General features: G+C 36.5%; 3 long non-coding RNA genes across 5 annotated transcripts; 1 reads left to right on the forward strand and 2 right to left on the reverse strand.

Moving 5' to 3' along the window:
* Positions 1–222: 222 nt before the first annotated feature.
* Positions 223–2,610, reverse strand: LOC109078223. Of its 3 annotated transcripts, none has more exons than XR_006153875.1 (6): positions 2,429–2,610; positions 2,270–2,357; positions 1,381–1,497; positions 1,217–1,252; positions 1,056–1,123; positions 223–259 (listed from the first exon to the last, which is right to left on the reverse strand). It is a non-coding gene; the product is annotated as an uncharacterized LOC109078223 (long non-coding RNA). The 3 variants fall into 3 exon arrangements; XR_006153876.1 differs by having other exon boundaries at positions 1,381–1,500; XR_006153874.1 differs by lacking the exon at positions 1,381–1,497.
* Positions 2,611–4,104: 1,494 nt separating this feature from the next.
* Positions 4,105–5,689, reverse strand: LOC109078222. The gene is made up of 3 exons (XR_006153881.1): positions 5,667–5,689; positions 5,167–5,300; positions 4,105–4,367 (listed from the first exon to the last, which is right to left on the reverse strand). It is a non-coding gene; the product is annotated as an uncharacterized LOC109078222 (long non-coding RNA).
* Positions 5,690–8,352: 2,663 nt separating this feature from the next.
* Positions 8,353–14,260, forward strand: LOC109075897. Its single transcript, XR_006153880.1, has 5 exons — positions 8,353–8,413; positions 8,532–8,591; positions 8,859–8,915; positions 10,656–10,718; positions 14,063–14,260. It is a non-coding gene; the product is annotated as an uncharacterized LOC109075897 (long non-coding RNA).
* Positions 14,261–21,613: the final 7,353 nt, after the last annotated feature.

Genomic DNA, 21,613 nt, shown 5'->3' on the forward strand with positions numbered 1-21,613 from the left:
TAAATTCAGAAGAAATGAGCAGTTCTGTAAAAGAATGTTTAAAATGATATCCACTCACAAGAGATGAAGACATAGAGTCTCCTCATGGGGGATGAATACTCCACACTTGAAATTCAAAGTGAAAATTTTTGTTCAAAAACATGTGATGCAGCATCCATGCCAGTAGTTGTCAGTATGAAGTCTGTCATATAGGCCAGTAGGTTACAGTCCAGCTTTGGTTTGGTTCTGTCTTGACCTTCAGCCCAAATGGACGCAGGAGCTAAAATGAGAAGAATACACACCACATTAACACACAGCTTGCTGGAATACTCAACTGTACTATCGAGTAGCCATGTAACAATGTCCAAGTGCAATAATGTCCATTCAGCCAGTGTTTTCATAAATAACCCATAAATTATTAGGGCTCCAAAAGCCAAGCAGAAAGAATGTACATTATATGATCAGCTGAGTGTATTCTCCTTTAAAGTGTATACTCTTGAAATGTTCAACAAAACAAAAAGTACTAGTCTCATATATACATTATTTCACAAAAGAGAAAATGGGTTGGAATAAAGGACAAAAGAGATGGAGAAAGTATTGGTTTGAGTAGAGACATCTAACCAACAAAGGGATAGATCTCTAGACACTCAATTCAATCTTAAATGCATAAATAATAAGGAATTGAGAAATACCCAGATAGATAATCAAGAAAGGGTTTTTATTCACTCAAAGCTATTGTATTGTTTCAAACTGGAAAACAGTACATGAGTCTTGTGGACCTATTTTATGGTTATTTTTTATTCCTTTTACAATTTAAAAAAAAAAGATTGGCTCTGTTAAATTTCACTACATGAAAAGAACAAATCAGAACATTCTTCCAAAGTTCATGTTTTGTGTTCCACAGAGTCATAAAGGTCTGAAAAAACGTGCGAGTAGATGATGACAGATATAAGATATATTTTTTTGGTAAGTTAATTATCCATTTAATGTTTATCATATTTAATTTGGGGAGTTATACTGACATTTGTTAGACAAACATTCATTGGATTGTAAATGTACTTGCCAATAGAACTCACTTTCTTTCAGTCCAAGAATTCTTTTTTTTTTTCATGTTGGTATAGACTGGACAGGTCTTTTTAGCAGACTGGGGACCAAAAAAAAAATTGAGATATACAGTACATACCATATAATCATTATATGTTTATTGATGGCATTCACTACGACTTTACTAATTTACCTAGCAAACAGCTGATGGTTTCACACTCTCTCTTGTCTGTATAAAGAAGATGATAATTAGAAATTAAATTTTGCCAGTCACAAGTTGTCCAAAATCATTAAATGTAATGCTTAAAGGGTTATTTTACGCACGCAAAAATGAAAATTCTATCAGTAATTACTCACACTCATGTTGTTACAACCCCATCAGACTTTCGTTCATCTTCTGAACACAAATTAAGATATTTTTGATGAAATTTGATAGCTGCCTCACTCCTTCATAGGCTTCTAGGTAATTTCATCCTGCTGGACCAGAAAAGTTAGTAAAGACATCGTAAAAAGGTCCAAGTGACTACAGTGGCTCAACTAGAAGTTTATCAAGCAATGAGAATACTTTTTGAGCACAAAAAAATAAAAATATATAAATAACGACTTTATTCAACTATTAATTTTCTTCAGTGTGGGCCTCTGATGTGAGTTCATGAGAGCGCCACGACGCATACGTGAGAACTGAGAAGATGACGCATGCAGATGGGTCTGGATGTAGTGTTTAACATGGTTCTAAAGTGTGCATTTCCTGGATGTCCGAATCGTGAGAAACCAACAAGAAAACGTAAAAGTGCCTTACCAATGCCGCAAAATTAATGGCTTACATTTCACTTTCCCATCAAATGATCATGAGCTTCATCATCTCAGTTCTCGCGGATGCGTTTTGGATTTCATCAAAAATATCTTAATTTGTGTTCCGAAGATGAACGAAAGTCTTACAGGGTTGGAACAACATGAGGGTGAGTAATTACTGACAGAATTTTCGGGTGAACTAACCCTATAAGATCTGTGCATGGGAGACAATTCTGTGTGGATGTCAAAATATATTAACAATACGGAACAATTTTAGATTTAAATTTAATTTCTATTGTTTATAGATCTGCCAGGTTCTCACACCAGCCAATCACAGCGCACTCCCTGTCCCGAATACTGATTACTCACACCTGCACCTCATCATCACACTCATCACCTCCATCATAAATACACACCTTACCCCAGCTCATTGTCCGGGTTCTCATTACCTTACCTCATCCAGCAATCTCCCAGCTTTGTCCTTGTTCCTTCTCCATTGTATCTGTCTTGTCACCCATCGTATCATCCATCAGTCCTCTCACCTGTAAGTGAAAACATTCCATTCACCTCCAGAATCCAGTTTCTCCAATTTATCATTGTGCATCTCACTTACCTGCTTTTTTCTGTACCGCTCACTGTTGTCAATAAACTTCCTGTTAACTTCCATCTTCCTTTCCTGAGTCTGCTTCCAAAACAAAGTTCTGTGAATGTGAGATGCATTACACACGGAAGGAAATGGTGGGTAACAAAGAAAGCTCCAAACGACGCAGTTTCACATTTCCAGGCACCGGCTTCAACCACCATGAGAACCATTTTTTTCGAGCCATTTTCCACACCTGTCGATTGTAGTAACATTTTCACAGAGATTAAACGTGACTTGAGAAGAAAAACATATCAACATTGCGATTTAGCTTAGTGCAGATCGTCTCACTATATATGTCACCAAGTGTGATCATAGTCAAATACTTCATATATAGATGTTTATCCATATTTTATTTGGGAAGTAAAACTAAAACTAGTTTGACAAAAGTATTTTTTTTTTTTTTTTTGTACAAATTTACTTATCACAAATGCATTTGAACTAGAACACATCTTCAGGTCCTATAATTATTTTTTTCATGGGGGTATAGTTGGCTGGAAAAAAGGTTTTAAAAAACAAAACAATTGATTATGTACCATATATATTCATTAATGTTATTTTAAGGTAATAGTTAGAATTTATATTTGAACCATCAGCCACAAGTTGAAAAGACAGTTTGAAGATGAAAATGTGATTGAAAACTTACCTGACACTTTTTTTAATTTTGGTCCAGAAAAGTTTGGTTTTATTTTTTTATTTGGATGTGTATTCTTACTGTATTTTAGTCTTGTCACGTTATTTAATGATTTCTGATTCATATAATTTGTCAGATACAAACCAATAAAATCAAAAGGCAGAAAATGAACCCAAATTGACTAATAAACCTATAAGGACATACAGTAAATAGATTTGGCAGTTGTATTATTATTACCTTTTCCCATCTGATTAAAAACATCTAACAAATGTCTCCAACCAGATCACAAAGTAATAACATTTAATGCACTAAAGAGATAACTAATAAAACAATGTATTTTAAAATAGATTTATAGAAAAGTCAGAAATTGTATCCATCATCCTTCCTTTACTCCTCATCCAGAATTTGGTAAGATCTGTAAATACACAAACACACAATACATCAGCATAAAGCAGAGGTCACAAAACTATTTTTTTTCTCAGGTTAATGCATTTACATACTGCAGGAAATTGTAGTAAGAGACAAAAAACTAAAAAGTCGACCTTACTCCGGCGTGCATTATTGGTTTATTAAGCATAATTGGGATTTTTTAAAGAAAACTGACAAAAAAACTAGGTGTTAGTTTTATGGCTGGGACGATATAACGATATATATAACATTGATATGAGTGATCACCTGGGATTTAGACCTAACTATATGTATTTATATAAAGCATTCACAGGCAAATTTTGCTTTATATCTTGGAAAAATCTGACATTGAGATATGTTTTTTTCTTCTACACATATTTGCGATTTGAAATTAGACCCTCGTCTTCCATTGCTCATCCAAACAGCTAGAACCAGCTCAAACTCAAATCATAGGAAGGCAAACCTATCACCAATTACCCAAGAATACAAAATTTAACTCTAAAACTACACTTACATCAACATCATCCTATCATCAATTAGTTTGTTTCCTTAGCTCGTTAATATTTGCAGATGGAAACTTCTTTAAAGTGTACTCTAAAAAAAATCAATTAAAAAAGAAATATTTAGTGACAATTAACACAACTGTACACAATATAATGAATACAAAATAATGTAAGAAGTATCATACCAAAAATGGCATTGACATGCTTCTTATTCACACTCTCTGATGCACCTCCCTTTAATCCAGTTAAGGAGCTCCTCCATTGTGAACATCCCCCCAAGCAGATCACACACAAGTTTTGAAGGTCTCTGATGGTTGCATCGCATAAGCTGTATTTTGTTAACTGTAACGCCATCAGCAATGGTCACCTAAAACATAATAAAATAATAGTAGAACATCCAAAATGACATTTTTAAAAAAATGTAACACTTTACAATAAGGTTTCATTAGTTAACATTAGTTAACTACTTTTGTTAACATGAACTAAAATTTAATAATACTTTTTGCACCAGCACAAAAGTTAGGCAGGGCTCCAAACTGCGACTAAAACAGTCGCATTTGCGACCATAAATATTAATTTGCGAGTGACGTTTTTGCTGAGGTCGCCACTGGCGACTACCCGCCGAAAGCTCCTCAGGATTTAACGCTAAAAAAGTTTTCTCCGGCGGATGATTTGCTTCATTCTAGCAGCGCCCCGTCTGTGATAAAACGAACTCGGGCCGAAGGTTAATACACACAACTACACAGAGTGTGGACCTGCCGCGTGTACAACAGCTTTCAGCCGAGATCGGCCCAGAGAGAAAAAGCCGTCTGTCAGCCAGAAGTGTTTTGTAGAGTCGGCGCGGCTCTGGCCCATTATCTTCTCACCGATGCCGAGACTGAACCAAATCAGATGTATCCACTCTGGGACCAGGCTTGACGAAATGCCAATACGATACAAAATTTTTACGTATACAGCTAAATGTGTCTCTGTTCAAGGCCTAAGTTAAGTGTTTTTTTGTTTTTTGTTTTTTTTTATCGAGTACCTGCCCACGTTTTTAGTTAATAAAAGATTCAATTTATGTCAAAATATTTGAATCCTTATGACAAAATAGTAAGAAATTTACCCAGCTTTTACAAATTTTATTTTATCAACCAATTGTGCTTAAAAACAACAACTAAACTTACATCATCCTCAAGGGGGTCCACCTGGTTGTCTTGCGATGAGTGTGGATGTGCAAGTATGGCTGGTTTTTGATGCTTTGAAGGGGCACTTCTTTCTTCTAAGCCCCCTTTCAGCGCACACACCATGCTCTTCAACTCTGAAACAGTGATTCATAAATTGTGCTTTATTACATGACATATAGCTTATAACACACTCTTACACATTTATTTTTTAGCATTGTTGGGAGGAATACAATTTACATATACGGTTTCATCAACCAGATGCATTTACACCAGTTTTGTCTGGAATGTGGCCCAGACCCCCTACTGAAGTGGTTTGAGCGATTGGATTTAAATCTGCCTCGAATGCGTTACGGAGAGCATTTACACCTGATCTTTTCATGATCGAATAGATTAAACGCATGAAGAGGCCAGATGTAAAAAGAGCCCCTATAAATCTCTATCAATTATAACAATGCACTATCTTTACATAGACTACAGAGAAGGCCTGAAATGTTGTTTACCATTTATGGTGTCCAAGTGAAGAGCTACTCTTGTAGTCTTCTTCCAGCTGCTTTATTTTTTCTTTCAAGGCACAGCAATTTGTGCATTCCTGTACAGCTGTACTGCCCTATACACATATAATATTGGTAGTACAAACTGTTGCAATGTATGTACCCATTTACAGCTAACAATATCTATAATCATGCACTAAATCATGATGCATTCACTTACAATTAACTGCTCCTTGCGCTTTTCCAGCAGTTTTGATAAGAGACCAGGCCTCTTTTCAGGCTTAAAAGTGTAGAAGATCACAGTATATAATTTTTCTTAGCAGAGTTAATACAATATTACAGGTTAAATCATATAAATTTAATTGGATACTATTTTAAACACATGCTACATACCTTTTTCTTAATTGTGTCCTTCTCCGCAGGCTCTTCATCATCAGAAGAGATGCAAAGAGCTTTTCTCTTCCTTTTTCCACGACCACAGTCCTCTTCGCTTTCATAGCCCTTTATAAGCTGATCTCTTAATTTGATCAGACTGTGCTTATCAGCTGTTTGGAAAATAAATTTTGTGCAAAATTACATTTAAACCTCTACTAAAAGCAGTTTAATTTTTTAAGCATTTGACAGTAGAGCAGAATCTGTGTGGGCTTGATAAAACTGCTAGAATTGATACAACTGTTTTTTCTTATTACAGCTTGAAGACTTTTTATTTGCAATCTTTTATATTTTCATTACAGTACAGTTATTTTTGGGCCTAAAACAAATTTATTTTATATCACAAAAAAAAAAAAAAAAAAATTATTTTGATTTGAATTTGTCCACTTCCACAATTCACGCTATTAGATATATTTATCGTGCCTGTGTGACGTCACTCGCTTAGTTTAGGTCCATTTTTGATGCCTCAGGGCAAAGTTTTATTTTTATTGTGCAAAAGCACCATTTTTATGCAGATAAAACATACCTACAGTATGAAATTATGTACTTACACTCTTAGTTGTATGACAAAAAATGAAAATGTGAGTGAATAACGTGGACCGTGCTCAGATGTTAGCAAGACTAACTTATTAGTTGGGAACAGTGACAGCGAGCAAAATAAACATTTTAACAGGATTTTCACTGAGGTCCAAAAACTTAACTTACCTGACATTTTAAGAATTTTCGCAGGGTAGAGCTGATACTGGCCCTTTTTTGTCAGGCCATCTCACCGTTATCACGGTATCTTTTTTCCAATGTTGTGGGTTCAATTTGTCCCTAGACACTCCGCAGCCACTCAGGTTTACCCACTTGAGGTCCCCTACAGCAAACGAGTCCTCTTCAAAAAAATGAAAAAAGGCAGTGGAAATCCGGCACATCCATTTTCCCACAAATTAATCTAAATAAAGGCTAAGCGTAAGCAAGCTGGAACTGGAACCACAATTTAAACTGTACTGTAACCGTCCGTTTACTTCTGAGCTGACGCACGCGACGTCTTGCGACACGAGTACGCATACACGCCAGTAAGTGGTATGTATACGTATTTCGCGCCCTTTTCGTTTTGAACTGTGAGCCCGGTACTGGCTGCTATCAAGCTCTTGTCTACTAAAAAAATCTTTTCCAACAAAACGTCTATTTACGGGTAACGTTACTCATCACTTAGTTTTATTTTACTTTTTTTTTTAATCGGAACTTTGCCGTGGAACAAGGTCTTGTCGACATAAATCAGTAAGCTATCAGAATCCAACCAGTACGGGCGTGGACGACATGAAGGTGAGTAATATGTTAGTCTTTTTTCCGTTTAGCAGCGATACGTCTGTGCCTAATATTTCTTTACATATTTGTTTAGAAAATGTTAAACAGTTGTTGAATCAAATCGACCTGATAATGGCGCAGCGAGGCCCATACAAGAAGTATCTTTTGGACGTGGAGGCCGAGATGCCTGCAACTACCAAAAGGCGCAGGTTGCAGGTAAATAATTCATGTAGAGAGGCATTAGGTTACATTAATATCCACGGAAATCATCAGTTGTTAAAATACAATGTGTATGAATCAATAAAAATGTTTTGTGGTTGATTTCATGAGCTATATTTTTGAGTCAGCAAAAAAATCAAAATTGATCATATCATTTTTTAAATGTTACTGTAAACAATTTATCTGTTTATTTTTGTGAAACTATTTTCAATATGAAAATAGTTTTCACAATCCAATCAAACAGCCAATTTATGTATGTAATGAGTGGAGCTTGTAAAGTCTCCCAAACCCTGTCCATAAACTTAATTAAGCTTCACCCAGTAACTGTTATGTCCAGAGAGAGGCAGCTGGACATCAAGCACCACATGAAGTGCAACTTCAGTTTCATGCTAACTTAAGCTTTTAATTTTTTTTTTCATCAGTGCATAAGTATCAGTTGTCTTGTTTTACAATGTGATGGTGGACAAACACTTATCCATTTATATCTTAAAACATTTAGGCAAAAGATGCCCAAACAATACATGGCGACATACGTTCTGAAATGGAATCTCAGGTTTGTGTGATTTAATTTATGTAAGAAGTTACTAAACTAAAAAAGTTTTTGATTTTAGTAAAATTTACTTTTAAGGCAAATAAACAGAAACACCTGTTAATCGTTAGTTATAATGTACATTTTAAAGAGTCAAGTATGTGGTCTTTGAATCATGTTTTCCAAGCAATGGCATTATAGATAAATACTTCTGTAATACAATATTTTTTAGGACCCAGCCAATTCAGAAAATTTTGAGGTACTTCCAGAAACTGAACATGAGGTCAGTATTAAATGTTATTTGATTTAAGTGTCACAGGGTATTTTTGTCTAAAATAAAAGGTCCTAAAATCTCAGCCAAATAATAACTAATGTGAATAAATTTGTAACGTGATGTGTAGCAATACACAGATTCAGCAGAGATTGAAGATGTGGATGAATATCCAGAAGCTGAACCAGAGGTAAGCTAAAATAGTTATATATTACACTTTAGTTTATTATAACGTTTGATTAGGATTCAAGCTAATCTCTGCAGGACATACAGCAACAATTGGTATTTCTATCTGATTTTAGAAACTATTTTAGAAAGTCTGACTGATAAAACGTTTGCTTTTGCAATTCCATATTATGTCATACTTGTGGTACAGGCATTGCACACTTCACTTTTATTTTCGTCTCACGTTTTCTGCGTGTTATTGACTTATTGACTTCTGTGTTGTGTTTTACAGGAAAGCAATAATTATTTTGACCATGAGAGGACTAACAGTTCAGATGAGGAATCTGAGGTGTGTAGAATGAAGTGTTTACCCAGAAATTAAATATCTATTATTCAACCTCATATTGTTCATTTTTATCATCAATGGAACACAAAAGGATATTACAAAAAGATTATTAAGTTTACAAGAGCTTGCTCTATTTAAATTAATGTAGTTAGTTATTCAGATTAATGCTTCTTTCTGTCATATGATTGAAGCTACAGTGACATTGAGCTGTCAAGTATGAGTTCCAAAAATTAAATGATAGTTTTCCATTTGACATTAAAAAATTTTGTTGCTGGCCAACATCTCAGGAAATTATAAAGTTTACGTGATTTTTGACAAACTGAAAAAAATAATCTCATTTTGATGTTAATTTTGCACTGTAATCTTTTGGGCTAAGTGTAGTATATGCTATATATTAATAACAAAACAGTTATGTCAAATGAAAAAAGGTTTATTACAGTTTGTTTTCCCACACTGTTCAAAATAACAAGTCATGGAATTGGGGTAGAATAAAATGTTAAACCATAGTTTGCCACACATTTTCATTTACAAAGAAATATTAAAATAATGAGGAAAAAACCCTACTGTGTGATGCTAGAATATGTGAATTGAAATCTGCAGCTTGGAGGCTCTTTTAGTAAGTAAAAAGCATATGGGTTTGGAATGAAATCAGAGTGAAAAGATGGTGATAGAATCTTTTGTCAAAACATAAAAAAGAAATTCGAATTGCAACTCAAAATAATAAAACACGTTTCACACCACAAGCGCGAGCAGCCCATATTTTTTCCATCGTGCATGTTAACTAATGAATGCATTCACACGAGCAGCAGGAGCAGCGCTTGAGCGTCAAGCAGGAGCGTCGCGTAAACAGCAGTGAAGCGAGGGTTTCGGCGCCGAGTCTATTTTTGCTGCGCTTGCTCACGCTCAAAGTGAAAGCACAATTTATGATGGACAAAATAAATATGATTTCACACAAAAAATGTGCCCAAAATGCACAGAATAAGTATGTCTAGTGTGTTTTAACAAGAACTGGAGAATGTCAGAAAAGAAAATGAAGAATCAAATATATTTATAGAAGATTTACCCATTAAAACTTGTTTAATTATTCTGTTTGGGTGAAAGTATGGTGTGTGTGTGTGTATAATATATATAAAATATATATATATATATACACACACACACACACACATACCATACTTTCACCCAAACAGGATATACACACATAAATATATATACACACACACACAAAAACTAGAGTGAACAAGTCAGAAAATATGAAATATACATTTATCTTATAATTTATTTAACACTGTCACTACCCAAATTAAACCCGAGTTTTTATCTGCGGAGTTTGCCATCTTGTAAACATATCGAAGTGACTGAAATGACAAGATCGGAGCGGTTTTCTTGGTTGTTTTTGTTGTTTACTATTTACATGGGAATGTTGTACACCTCCCCATCTTAACAAACTTTCAAGACTATCAAGTTTATAAATGACCAGCTTCTAAAAACAAATTTCTAGTTGTCTTTGTAAAAAAAAAAAATGCTGGCTTATATGTAGCTTTGGAGTCGCAGCTGTGACACTGTACAAATGCTTCCAGTGTGAATACCCTTCCGCAGCTGCAGCTGCAGTGACAATGTAGTTATGCTGACGTGAAGCTGACGCGCCGTTCACGCTTGCGGTGTGAAACGGCCGTGAGCGTAAATACAATTCTGTAGCAGTTAAAAATAAAAAATGCAATGTTTCGTTTTTTTCTATTGTAGGAAGTGGATGACCCACAAAATGCTGAGTGGAGCAGTGATGTAAATTCTCAGACTGCACCTAAGGTTTGTTTGAATTTGAAATTAGTAAAGTGTTTATTTTGTAGTCATTATATATACATAATACTTTTTTTTTTTTAATACCCATGTCCCAAATTCTGATTTGCAACCATCCAGTTTGACGATGATGCAATGATGAAACTATATCACTCTGAACTGAATTAGAAATGGCTCAGGAGACTTTAGATTATCAATAATAGTGGATGACCCACAAAATGCTGAGTGGAGCAGTGATGTAAATTCTCAGACTGCACCTAAGGTTTGTTTGAATTTGAAATTAGTAAAGTGTTTATTTTGTAGTCATTAGCTAGTAAGTGTTGGATCATTCTGTGTCAACTCAACCAGAGGGGTCCCTGGCAAAAAACTGTGAAAACTCACACTTATTTAAAAATAAAAATCACATTAAATTACAATCGTAACAGTGGTTGCAGAGGAGCATTCATTAGCTATTTCCACTCCCTAATTTACATTTTCACTCGTTTTGATTTGAATTAATATTAAGACATTATGAATGATAATAAAGTTAATTTGAACCACAGCTCAACTCAAACTCATTGCCTTATCTTCAGCCCCCCAGTGCTACCAAATACTGTCTGTAGATCTGAGTGGCTCTGGTAGGGCTGGGCGATATATCTGACGATATGATCATGCGCATCTAGATCAGTAAATCTGGTGATGGTGATTTAGCGGTAATCAGGGAACCAGATTTACTGACTAGATGCGCATGATCATATCGTCAGATATATCGCCCAGCCCTAGGCTCTGGTGCTGCTGCCCTCAAATGTTAGTCTGGAGCCTGTGAACTTAAAATAAAACTGCACATTGTAATATCTGTAAAAGGCATTTGTTGGTAATACAGTCAAAATGGGGGGAAATGTGAAAAACTGCGTTGCAGGTTGATTTAAGGTGTGCCTCTAAATTTTCTGCTTGTGCTCCTAAAAATGTTCAGTAAGGGGCTACAGTGCTCCTAGTAAAAAAAAAAAAGTTAGTCTGGAGCCCTGGATAGTATTGAAGAAAAATGTATATTATCAATATATTTTGAATATAACCTTCATAACTAATTAATTTGATTTGCTGTTGCAAAATATGTACATTAGTGTGATAAACGCGGAACCAGTTTGGTAATTGCTTCCGGCCGGTGCAAAATTGCCATTATGCTGGATTTTTGGAAAGCGGCTGACTGACAGGAATACAAGCAGGAAAAAATGGGAAAGTGCAAATTCCAGAAGAAGTGGCTGGAAGGTGAACAGTTTGATTGCAGCCCAATCGTTGGGCAAAACGGAGAAGGATTTTGCTGCGTTTGTAAAAGGGTATTTAAGCTGGGAACAATGGAAATTAACACTGTAAAATCACATGCAATCTGACAACCACAAATCAGGGGTAAAAGACAGACTACAATTAACTATGTCTATTTATTTTGGCGTGGCCAACAAAGCTTCAACAACAACTACAACTATGACGACAGCTGCTGCTGTAGTCACTACAAGTGTAGATACCGTAGGAAAATCGGGCAACATTTGAGCAGCATTTGGCTATTGATAATCTAAAGTCTCCTGAGCCATTTCTAATTCAGTTCAGAGTGATATAGTTTCATCATTGCATCATCGTCAAACTGGATGGTTGCAAATCAGAATTTGGGACATGGGTATTAAAAAAAAAAAAGTATTGTGTATATATGTGTGTGTATATATATAAAATCTGTGGTTAGTCATGGGTCATGTATGGCATTAAGAATGTTAAAAATAGCATTAAAAAGCATTAAATTAGATTTGAAGATACCTGCAGAAACCCTGAAAATAGGTGGAACTAACGTTCGCGCGAAAGTCCCTGTTAACAGTGACAATGATGGAGATAACTAAACATTCAAACAACTGGTTACACTTTAGCCCAGTGATATTAATCAAATTTTATTTTCGATTTCGGCTTCCTAGGATTATAATAAGAAGATATTGAGGGTAAAACTATTAAAAACTAGCCGCATTCAGGCTAGTGCATCTTCCTTCCCTTCACATCACAGTGATCGCACGCTGTCATTTCTCCCTAAACCCAAACTTAACGTCAGAATCAGCACAATCGGTGATTGTTGTAAAATGCAGTCTCTGCTGTTGCTAAATTGCAGGACGTGTTTGATAATAAAAAGAGCTATTAAAAGCATAATCTGTGCAAGAGATGTTGCCCCGTTCCCAAGGCGGTGCACACTCGGAAACGGACCGCAACTAAGCAAACTGTATTTTGGGTTTCGTGTGCACGTCTAAACAATCAAATACACACAAAATATAAACACAGTTTATGTCTTAAATGGTAGTTAATAGTTGGGAGAAAATGTGAATTATTAGATCTGCATTCCGTCTTAAAGTGGCAGCATCTAACAAACCTGCTGATGATTGAGCCATTAATGTGAATCAAACAACTAAAGGCAAAGAGAAAATCACTCACAGCTCTTGAATGAATAACTTTAGCTTTAATAAGCATTAATCTATCTATAATAAACTATGAAGTGTTATTTTACATTTGATAACTTGGTAACACTTTACAATAAGGTTCATTAGTTAAGATTAATTAACTACATTAGTTAACATGAACTAATCATGAACTGCACTTATACAGCATTTATTAATCTTTGTTAATGTTAATTTCAACATTGACTAATACTAATAATTTATTAAATATTAACTTTATTAAAATCTTGTTAACGTTAGTTAATGCACTGTGAACTAACATGACCTAACAATGAACAGCTGTATTTCTATTAACTAACATTAAATATTAACAAATACAGTAACAAATGTTATGTGTTATATGTCATGGTCATGATTAGTTCATATTAGTTAATGTATTAACTAATGTTTAATAAATGAACCTTATTGTAAAGTGTTACCGATAACTTTATTAATTTCTTTTGTAGGTCATATTACTTAACTGAACAGTATGTAGACCTTCATTAAATTAAAGCACTGTTTGTTTCATTTCTATCTTTGTTTAATTGTATATTTATTTTATTTTTATGTTTTTGTTCTTTGCTTATTGTGTCTTATCTTATGTAGTCTATATAAAACACAAAAAATGCCAAACAATGTTAAAACATTACTGTTTCTTTTGCTGTAGATATTTATTTTCAAAATATAAAGCCATGTTAATGTTCTTAATTATTTCTTTAAATAAAATAACAAAAAGAACCGATAAGAATACTGTTAAACTGGGGAAGTTTCTCAAATTTGGTTGATTTGACATGAAATGACCCTATTGCAGTTTAAGTTCTTTTTGTGAGGTTGTTCCATCCAAAATCATGAAAGTTTGCACACATGGCTTAAAACAATTTAATCATGATAATGCTTAACTTTTTTTTTTAGGATCCCTTGCACTTGGATGATGGAGATGAACCTATATATCCAGGAAGTGATGTCACAAAGGCAGAGACTATTTTAATGATTCTCACATTTGTCCTGCGTCATAAAATAAGTGGAGAGGGTCTGAAAGATTTCCTGTCACTACTGCACATCTTGTTTCCAAGTATTCTGCCAGCCACAAAATACCTATTTATAAGTACTTTCTATCCATTACAAATCAATTTGAAATTCACTTTTATTGTGAGTCGTGCAAAGGATACATTTGTAAGGAAAAGTAAAACAGTACTCACCAAATGTCCTCATTGTGATCTTCCTTTTGACATTGCCTCTAACCTTAAAAGTGGATCATTCATGATCTATTTGCCATTGTCTTCCTCATTGAAAGATGTCCTTGAAAGTCTGAAAAAGAACTCCCAACAGCTAATAAACAAAGCTGAATGGGAATGGGATGACACAATACGTGACATTTTTGATGGTGACGTCATGAGAGAGCACATTCAGAACAAAACAACTGGCCCGTGGGATTTGACTTTACTGTGGAATTGTGATGGAATTCCCGTATTTGAATCATCTCAGTGTTCCCTCTGGCCAATACAAGTAACTATCAATGAGCTGCCACCAGCTATGAGAAAAGAACATATCCTGCTGTCATCACTATGGTTTGGCAAGTCAAAGCCAGTCATTGAGACCTTTTTAAAGCCATTTGTTGAAGAGATGGAAGTTTTAAAAGAGACTGGACTACAGTGGATTGATGGTGATGAGATTCGCACTAGTAGAGTCTTTGCAGTTGTAAGTGCTTGTGATGCTGTTGCAAGACCAATGCTAAAAGACAGCACACAGTTTAATGGCAAGTATGGATGTGACTGGTGTCTTCACCCCGGTGAGCGTGTAGAAAAGGGAAATGGCTTTGTGAACACCTACCCTTATGATGATTCCCCTGTAGAAAAAAAAAAGCAACCCCAACAATGGGAAGAGGATGCAGTCAAGGCCTCACAAGAAGGCTCTCCTGTGAGAGGAGTAAAAGGAATATCCCCACTTCTGTTTCTGCCATTTTTTAACATCATAACTGGTTTTCGTCCCAGAGTACATGCATGCTGTCCTATTAGGTGTTGTTCGTCAGTTTATGACCCTGTGGTTTGACAGCTCATATCACTGCAAGTCATGGTATATTGGAACAAGAAAACAAGTCATTAGTAGTCGGTTGCTGTCACTTAAGCCCCCAAGGAAGTCACACGTACTCCTTCTTCATTGGACAAGATAAGATTTTGGAAAGCTTCGGAATTTAAGAATTGGCTGCTTTACTACTCCTTTGCTGTTCTTCAAGGTGTCTTGCCCTCACAGTATCTAAACCACTGGTTGCTTTTGGTTTATGCTATGCATGTGCTCCTTATGAATAACATCTCACGGCAAGCTATACAAAAGGCTGATCTTGCTTTACATAAATTTGTGATACAAGTTGCACCGTTATATGGCAGAGAACACATCAGCTTTAATGTTCATCAGCTAACACATTTAGCTGATACTGTCAAGTTATGGGGTCCATTGTGGTGTATATCAGCATTTGCATTTGAAAGTAATAATCATAATCTCATGCTGTATTTTCATGGTACCCAGTGTGTTCCTGAACAGATCTGCCGCACATTTCTCCTTTGGCGTTACATCTTTAGACAAACAATAACAGAGCAAAATAGTCTTGTTTTCCGTTACTGCAGGAGACTTACGGGAATGAGACAGGTAAAAAAACTGCTCATTTTAAACAATCTACATCTCTTTGGCACTCCAAAATTTCAACCACTGTCACCAAGCCAACTTGCTGCTATTAACCGAACATTTCACATTATCGTACTTCGTCCATTACAGTTCTTCAAAAGATTTTTACATGATGGCATTTTGTACACTTCTGATACGTACACAAAAATGCGAAAGCGCATTAATTCTACCGCGATGCTTCAGGATGGAAGCTTTTTGCGTATTCAGCATTTAGTTTTGCTGAGGGGTCATTGTGACTGTGGATTTAGTGATTGTTCCTGCGCATCAGTGCCTTTAATTCTGGGTCGTCCTCTCAAAAAAAATATAAAAGCGCCATTCACAGACAGACAGTTAAACTTTAGTATTGATTCAGACAAAAAGGTAACGGAGAGTCTCGAAACAATTGCGGTTCCCGTTTCATCACTAAAAAAAAAATGTGTTTTCATCAAGATTAGGGAAAAGCAGTATGTGATCCCAATTGTAAACACAATCGAAACAGACTAAAAGCTTAGTTTAGTGTTGTTACAAGCATCTGAACAGATAGATAGCTTTACCCACTTGTGTTATTAGATCAAATATCTATATCTAAATATCTATACGCTACATTGTACACCATACAATTAAGTTTTATTCAACAGACTCTAGTACATAGTTCTATGAGTTCAACACTCTTGTGTCAGGAGAAAATATGTCTTTTTTAAACATTGTAAACTACACAATCTGTTTACACAATGATTCATAACTATTGTACTCCATGATTAAACACACAAGTAGTCCTATATAGTAATGTTAAAAGACAATAACATGTCTATGTTATAAGTAGATGGAAGTTTTAAAAGAGACTGGACTACAGTGGATTGATGGTGATGAGATTCACACTAGTAGAGTCTTTGCAGTTGTAATTGCTTGTGATGCTAAAAGACAATACACAGTTTAATGGCAAGTATGGATGTGACTGATGTCCTTCATTGTTAAAAGAAAATCAGATGTCAATGTACTAGCTGGATGAACATGTATGAATTTTAAACATTGTAAACCATACAATTATTTATTTAATTTATTTATTTATTTATTTAACAGACCAGTCCAGCAGTTCAACACTCTTGTCATGAGAAAATTTAATGCACGTGTACAACAGAAATGTGTGTGTGTTTTAAACATTGTAAACTACAATTATCTGTTTACACAATGATTTGTTACTGTACTGTTATTAAACACAAGTAGTCCTATATACTAGTGGTAAAAGACAATTAGATGCGCATGTTAAAAGATGTATGGAAATGTGTATGTGCTTTTTAAATATTTTCTTGGCTTTATATGTCTGGATTATATAAAGATATGTTGAAATGGCACTTAAATTTGGATGTTGGTATAGTGTTGAAAGACTGTCATAAACCAAAAGTAATAAAGAGATTAAATAAAATGGTCATACAATTTTTTGTCTTATTAATGACATGCTGCAAGATGATTTAGAAATATTTTCAGGGAAGTTTAAACATCAATGTGTATAATTTTTTTTTAGTTCATTCATGATTGTTCATTTTAAAACATGCATCTTATATGGCTGCATTTTCGTCTTATCTAAAAAGATGCCTTTCAGATATTGTTGGCTCTTATTTATTTTTGTTACCCCTAGATTCCATATTTTTCCTGTTAATTTAGTAATTTTATGAAAACTTATTTACTTTTATGAAGACTTAGATTAAATTCAAAACTCACAATTTGCAATTGCTAATTTTATTTGCCATGTTTACATTCAAATATAAAACATGTCAAGTGCTGAGAATTCAGTAGGCTAAAAAAATTATATTTAATGATAAATAGTTATGACATTTTGTGTGTATGAAAAATAATTAATAGATGACCAGACAAACTCATTAGTAGACCTGTCACAATATATACTTTTACACAATATATATATGTGTATGTATATATATATATATATGTGTGTATGTATATATATATATATATATATATATATATATATATATATATGTGTGTATGTATATATATATATATATATATATATATATATATATGTATATATGTATGTATGTATGATTTTTAATGTCTTCATTTATTTTATCAAAAATACAGTGAAAAGTAATTTTGTATTGCTAGTTTAAATATTTTTTTTTAACTTTTAATAAAATGTAACTTATTCAAAGCTGTTTTATAAATGTTATTTGTTGTAACAACTTACACAAAAACACATTTGCCAAATTTTATGATCGTTTCATTTTCACAAACTATTATAATAAGATTAATTATGATTATTCTATTAAGAGTAAGAAATAGCTAAATCCTGAGTAAATATATACTGTAGTAAAAGCATTCTTCATTTTGTAGTTGGTTCTGCTGCAAATGCTGTGGTAAAACCATGGTTCATCATGGTTACTGTAAAAACCATGGTTCATTTTGTAGTTACTATGGTTTTACTACAAAAACCATGGTTAAACCATGGTTACTACAAAAAAACCATGGTTATTACAAAATGAACCATAGTTTAACTATGGTTTTTGCAGTAAAACCATAGTAACTACAAAAAAACCATAGTAACTACAAAAAAACCATGGTTACTACAAAATAAACCATAGTTTAACTATGGTTTTTGCAGTAAAACCATAGTTACTACAAAAAAACCCATGGTTAAACCATAGTTACTACAAAAAAACCATGGTTAATTTTCGTAAGGGGATCCCCTGTAAAGACCTCATCTCAGACGACCACCGGGACAAGACCATAGGAAACAGATGATTCTTCTGCACAATCTGACTTTGCTGCAGCCTGGAACTGAACTGCTGGTTTCGTCTGGTCAGAGGAGAACTGCCCCCCGACTGAGCCTGGTTTCTCCCAAGGTTTTTTCTCCATTCTGTCACCGATGGAGTTTTGGTTCCTTGCCGCTGTCACCTCTGGCTTGCTTAGTTAGGAACACTTCATTTACAGAGATATCGTTGACTTGATTGCAAATTATTGCACAGATACTATTTAAACTGAACTGTGCTGCATGATGACATCACTGAATTCAATGATGAACTGCCTTTAACTGTCATTTTGCATTATTGACACACTGTTTTCCTAATTAATGTTGTTCAGTTGCTTTGACGCAATCTTTTTTGTTTAAAGCGCTATATATATAAAGGTGACTTGACTTGACTTGACTCACGCTAATCATCTGAACGCTGAATCTGTGGAAGATCACATCAGACAAAGTCCTGATCTCCAGCGTCTGATCGCCTGGTGTGATGGCAGATATCATCTCGGTTACGTATGTAACCACGGTTCCCTGAATAGGGAACGAGATGCTGCGGTGACGTCAACGTATGGGAACACCTCTCGGTGTGATGAATGTCTGAAGCCCTATACCATCCCGCCAATCCTATTGGCCAAATAGCGCTTGGCACCGCCCTACGCATGCGTACGCATCGTATATCTGAGTGCCATGCGCTATTTCACTCAGATTTCATGAACTGAAGAAGAAGAACGCTATCAGGTATGGAAGGGCCGGGACCGCAGCATCTCGTTCCCTATTCAGGGAACCGTGGTTACATACGTAACCGAGATGTTCCCTTTCATAGGTCACTTCGATGCTGCGGTGATGTCACCGTATGGGAACCCTATACCATAACGCCTGACGTACCTGATAGCTGGGATCCAAGGAAGCATCTGCTCAAGCGGAGAGAACCCGGGAGCCAGGAGCCATCCTCACATCCAGACTGTAAAACTTGAAAAAAGTGCTCGGTGAGGACCATCCTGCCACAGCACAGATATCAGTCATAGAAGATCCACTGAGGACAGCCTGTGAAGAAGCAACTGCTCTCATGGAATGAGCTCTAACTCCTAAGGGCGAAGCGAGTCCGCGCGCCTCATAGGCTAAAGATATTGCCTCCACCAACCAATGGGACATGCGTTGCTTTGTGACAGCATGGCCTCTATTTTTGTGTCCGAAACAGACAAACAGCTGGTCAGACTCACGCCATGGGGCTGTTCGATTGACATAAGTCTTGAGCGCTCTGACAGGGCAAAGACTCAGATCTCCTGACCCCGCCTCAGCAGGGGGTAAAGGCCTCCAAGACCACTTGCTGAAAGTGAAAAGGATTCGAAGTGACCTTAGGGACATAATTAGGCCTCGGTCGCAGCAATACCTTCACAGAGCCTGGTGCAAAGTCCATGCACTAGGGCGAAACAGAAAGAGCCTGTAAGTCCCCAACTCTCTTGAGGGAGGATAAAGCCACAAGAAGAACTGTCTTTAAGGTCAGGATTTTATCCGGTATAGTTTCCAAGGGCTCAAACGGATGCCCTGATAGACCTTGCAACAAAATGGATAAATCCCATGAAGGAACTCACACAGGGCGGAAAGGCCTCAGCCGTCGCGCACCCTGTAAAAAACGAGAGACCAGCGGATGACGGCCCACTGAAGCACCATCTATATATACATGGTTAGCTGAAATGGCTGCCACGTAAACTTTCAGAGTTGCTGGCGTTACTCCATCAGAGAAACGGTCTTGAAGGAACTCCAGTACTGAAGCCACTGGGCAGTAAACTGGATCCATATTACGAATTCCACATCAGGCCGTAAACAGTTTTCATTTGAAAGCATATAAGCGTCTCATAGAAGCTGCCCTAGAATTCATTATAGTCTCGGAGGTTTCAACAGAAAGACCGGGACATATTAACTCACTCCGCTCAGAGGCCACGCCCACAGTTTCCACAGATCTGGCCTTGGGTGCCAAATCATCCCTCGTGCTTGCGATAGTAAGTCCTGTCTGAGGGGAATCTCCCATGGAGAGCCCGCTAGCAGACTGACCAGATCCGCAAACCACGGCTGTGTGGGCCACCACGGACCCACCAGCAGCAGCTGCTCCACTCTGTCCAGCCGTATCCTGGATAACACCGCTGGAATTAGACGAATTAGGGGAAAAGTATATAAGCTGGTCCTAGGCCAATCGTGAGCTAACGCATCCAAGCCTAGGGGCGATGGAGGGTGTAGGGAGAACCACAGCAGGCAATGCGTAGTCGTGCTCGATGCGAATAAGTCTACTCTTGCCTCTCCAAATATCTGCCATAAAAGGCTCACCGTTTGGGGGTGCAACCTCCATTCCCCCTGCTCTAGAGTCTGTTTGGATAGCAAATCCGCTCCGAAGTTCAAATGTCCTGGGACATGAACCGCTCGGATCGACAGAAATCTGTTCTGAGACCAAAGAAGAATATTTCTCGCCAGCCTCCACAGGGGGCGAAAGCGTAATCCTCCTTGATGATTCAGGTACGACACAACCGCTATGTTGTCTGACCTGAGTAGTACATGACGGCCGGTCAGCAGATTCGAGAAATACTGGAGATGCAGTAATTCCAACCTGTTTATATGCCAACCGCGTTGTGTCGCCGTCCATACTCCGTGAGCTGGGCGCCCTTGACAAACAGCTCCCCAACCGGTCAAAGACGCGTCCGTCGTGACAGTCTCTCGGGAAGCACAAATCCCCAGCCGAACTCCAGTTAGAAGGAATTCGGTTGACATCCACTGTTTCATTGACATAACACACCTCCGTGTCACCGAAATCGACCCATGTGGAAAACAGCGGGGAGAAATGTTCTGGCTTTTCGTCCACCACTGTAATGGGCGCATATGAAGTAAGCCCAGATGGATTACAGGGGATGCCGCTGCCATTAGACCTAAAAGTCTGAGGAACAAACTCACCATCACTGTGCGACCTACTTTGAAGTGACGCACGCATGACGCGAGAGACTGAACATGCGGGAGAGATAGTGTTGTTGTCATTGTGTGAGAATCCAAGTCTATTCCCAGAA

This window comes from Cyprinus carpio, chromosome B1 (genome assembly GCF_018340385.1).
Source record: "Cyprinus carpio isolate SPL01 chromosome B1, ASM1834038v1, whole genome shotgun sequence".
Classification (NCBI taxonomy): Eukaryota; Metazoa; Chordata; class Actinopteri; order Cypriniformes; family Cyprinidae; genus Cyprinus; species Cyprinus carpio.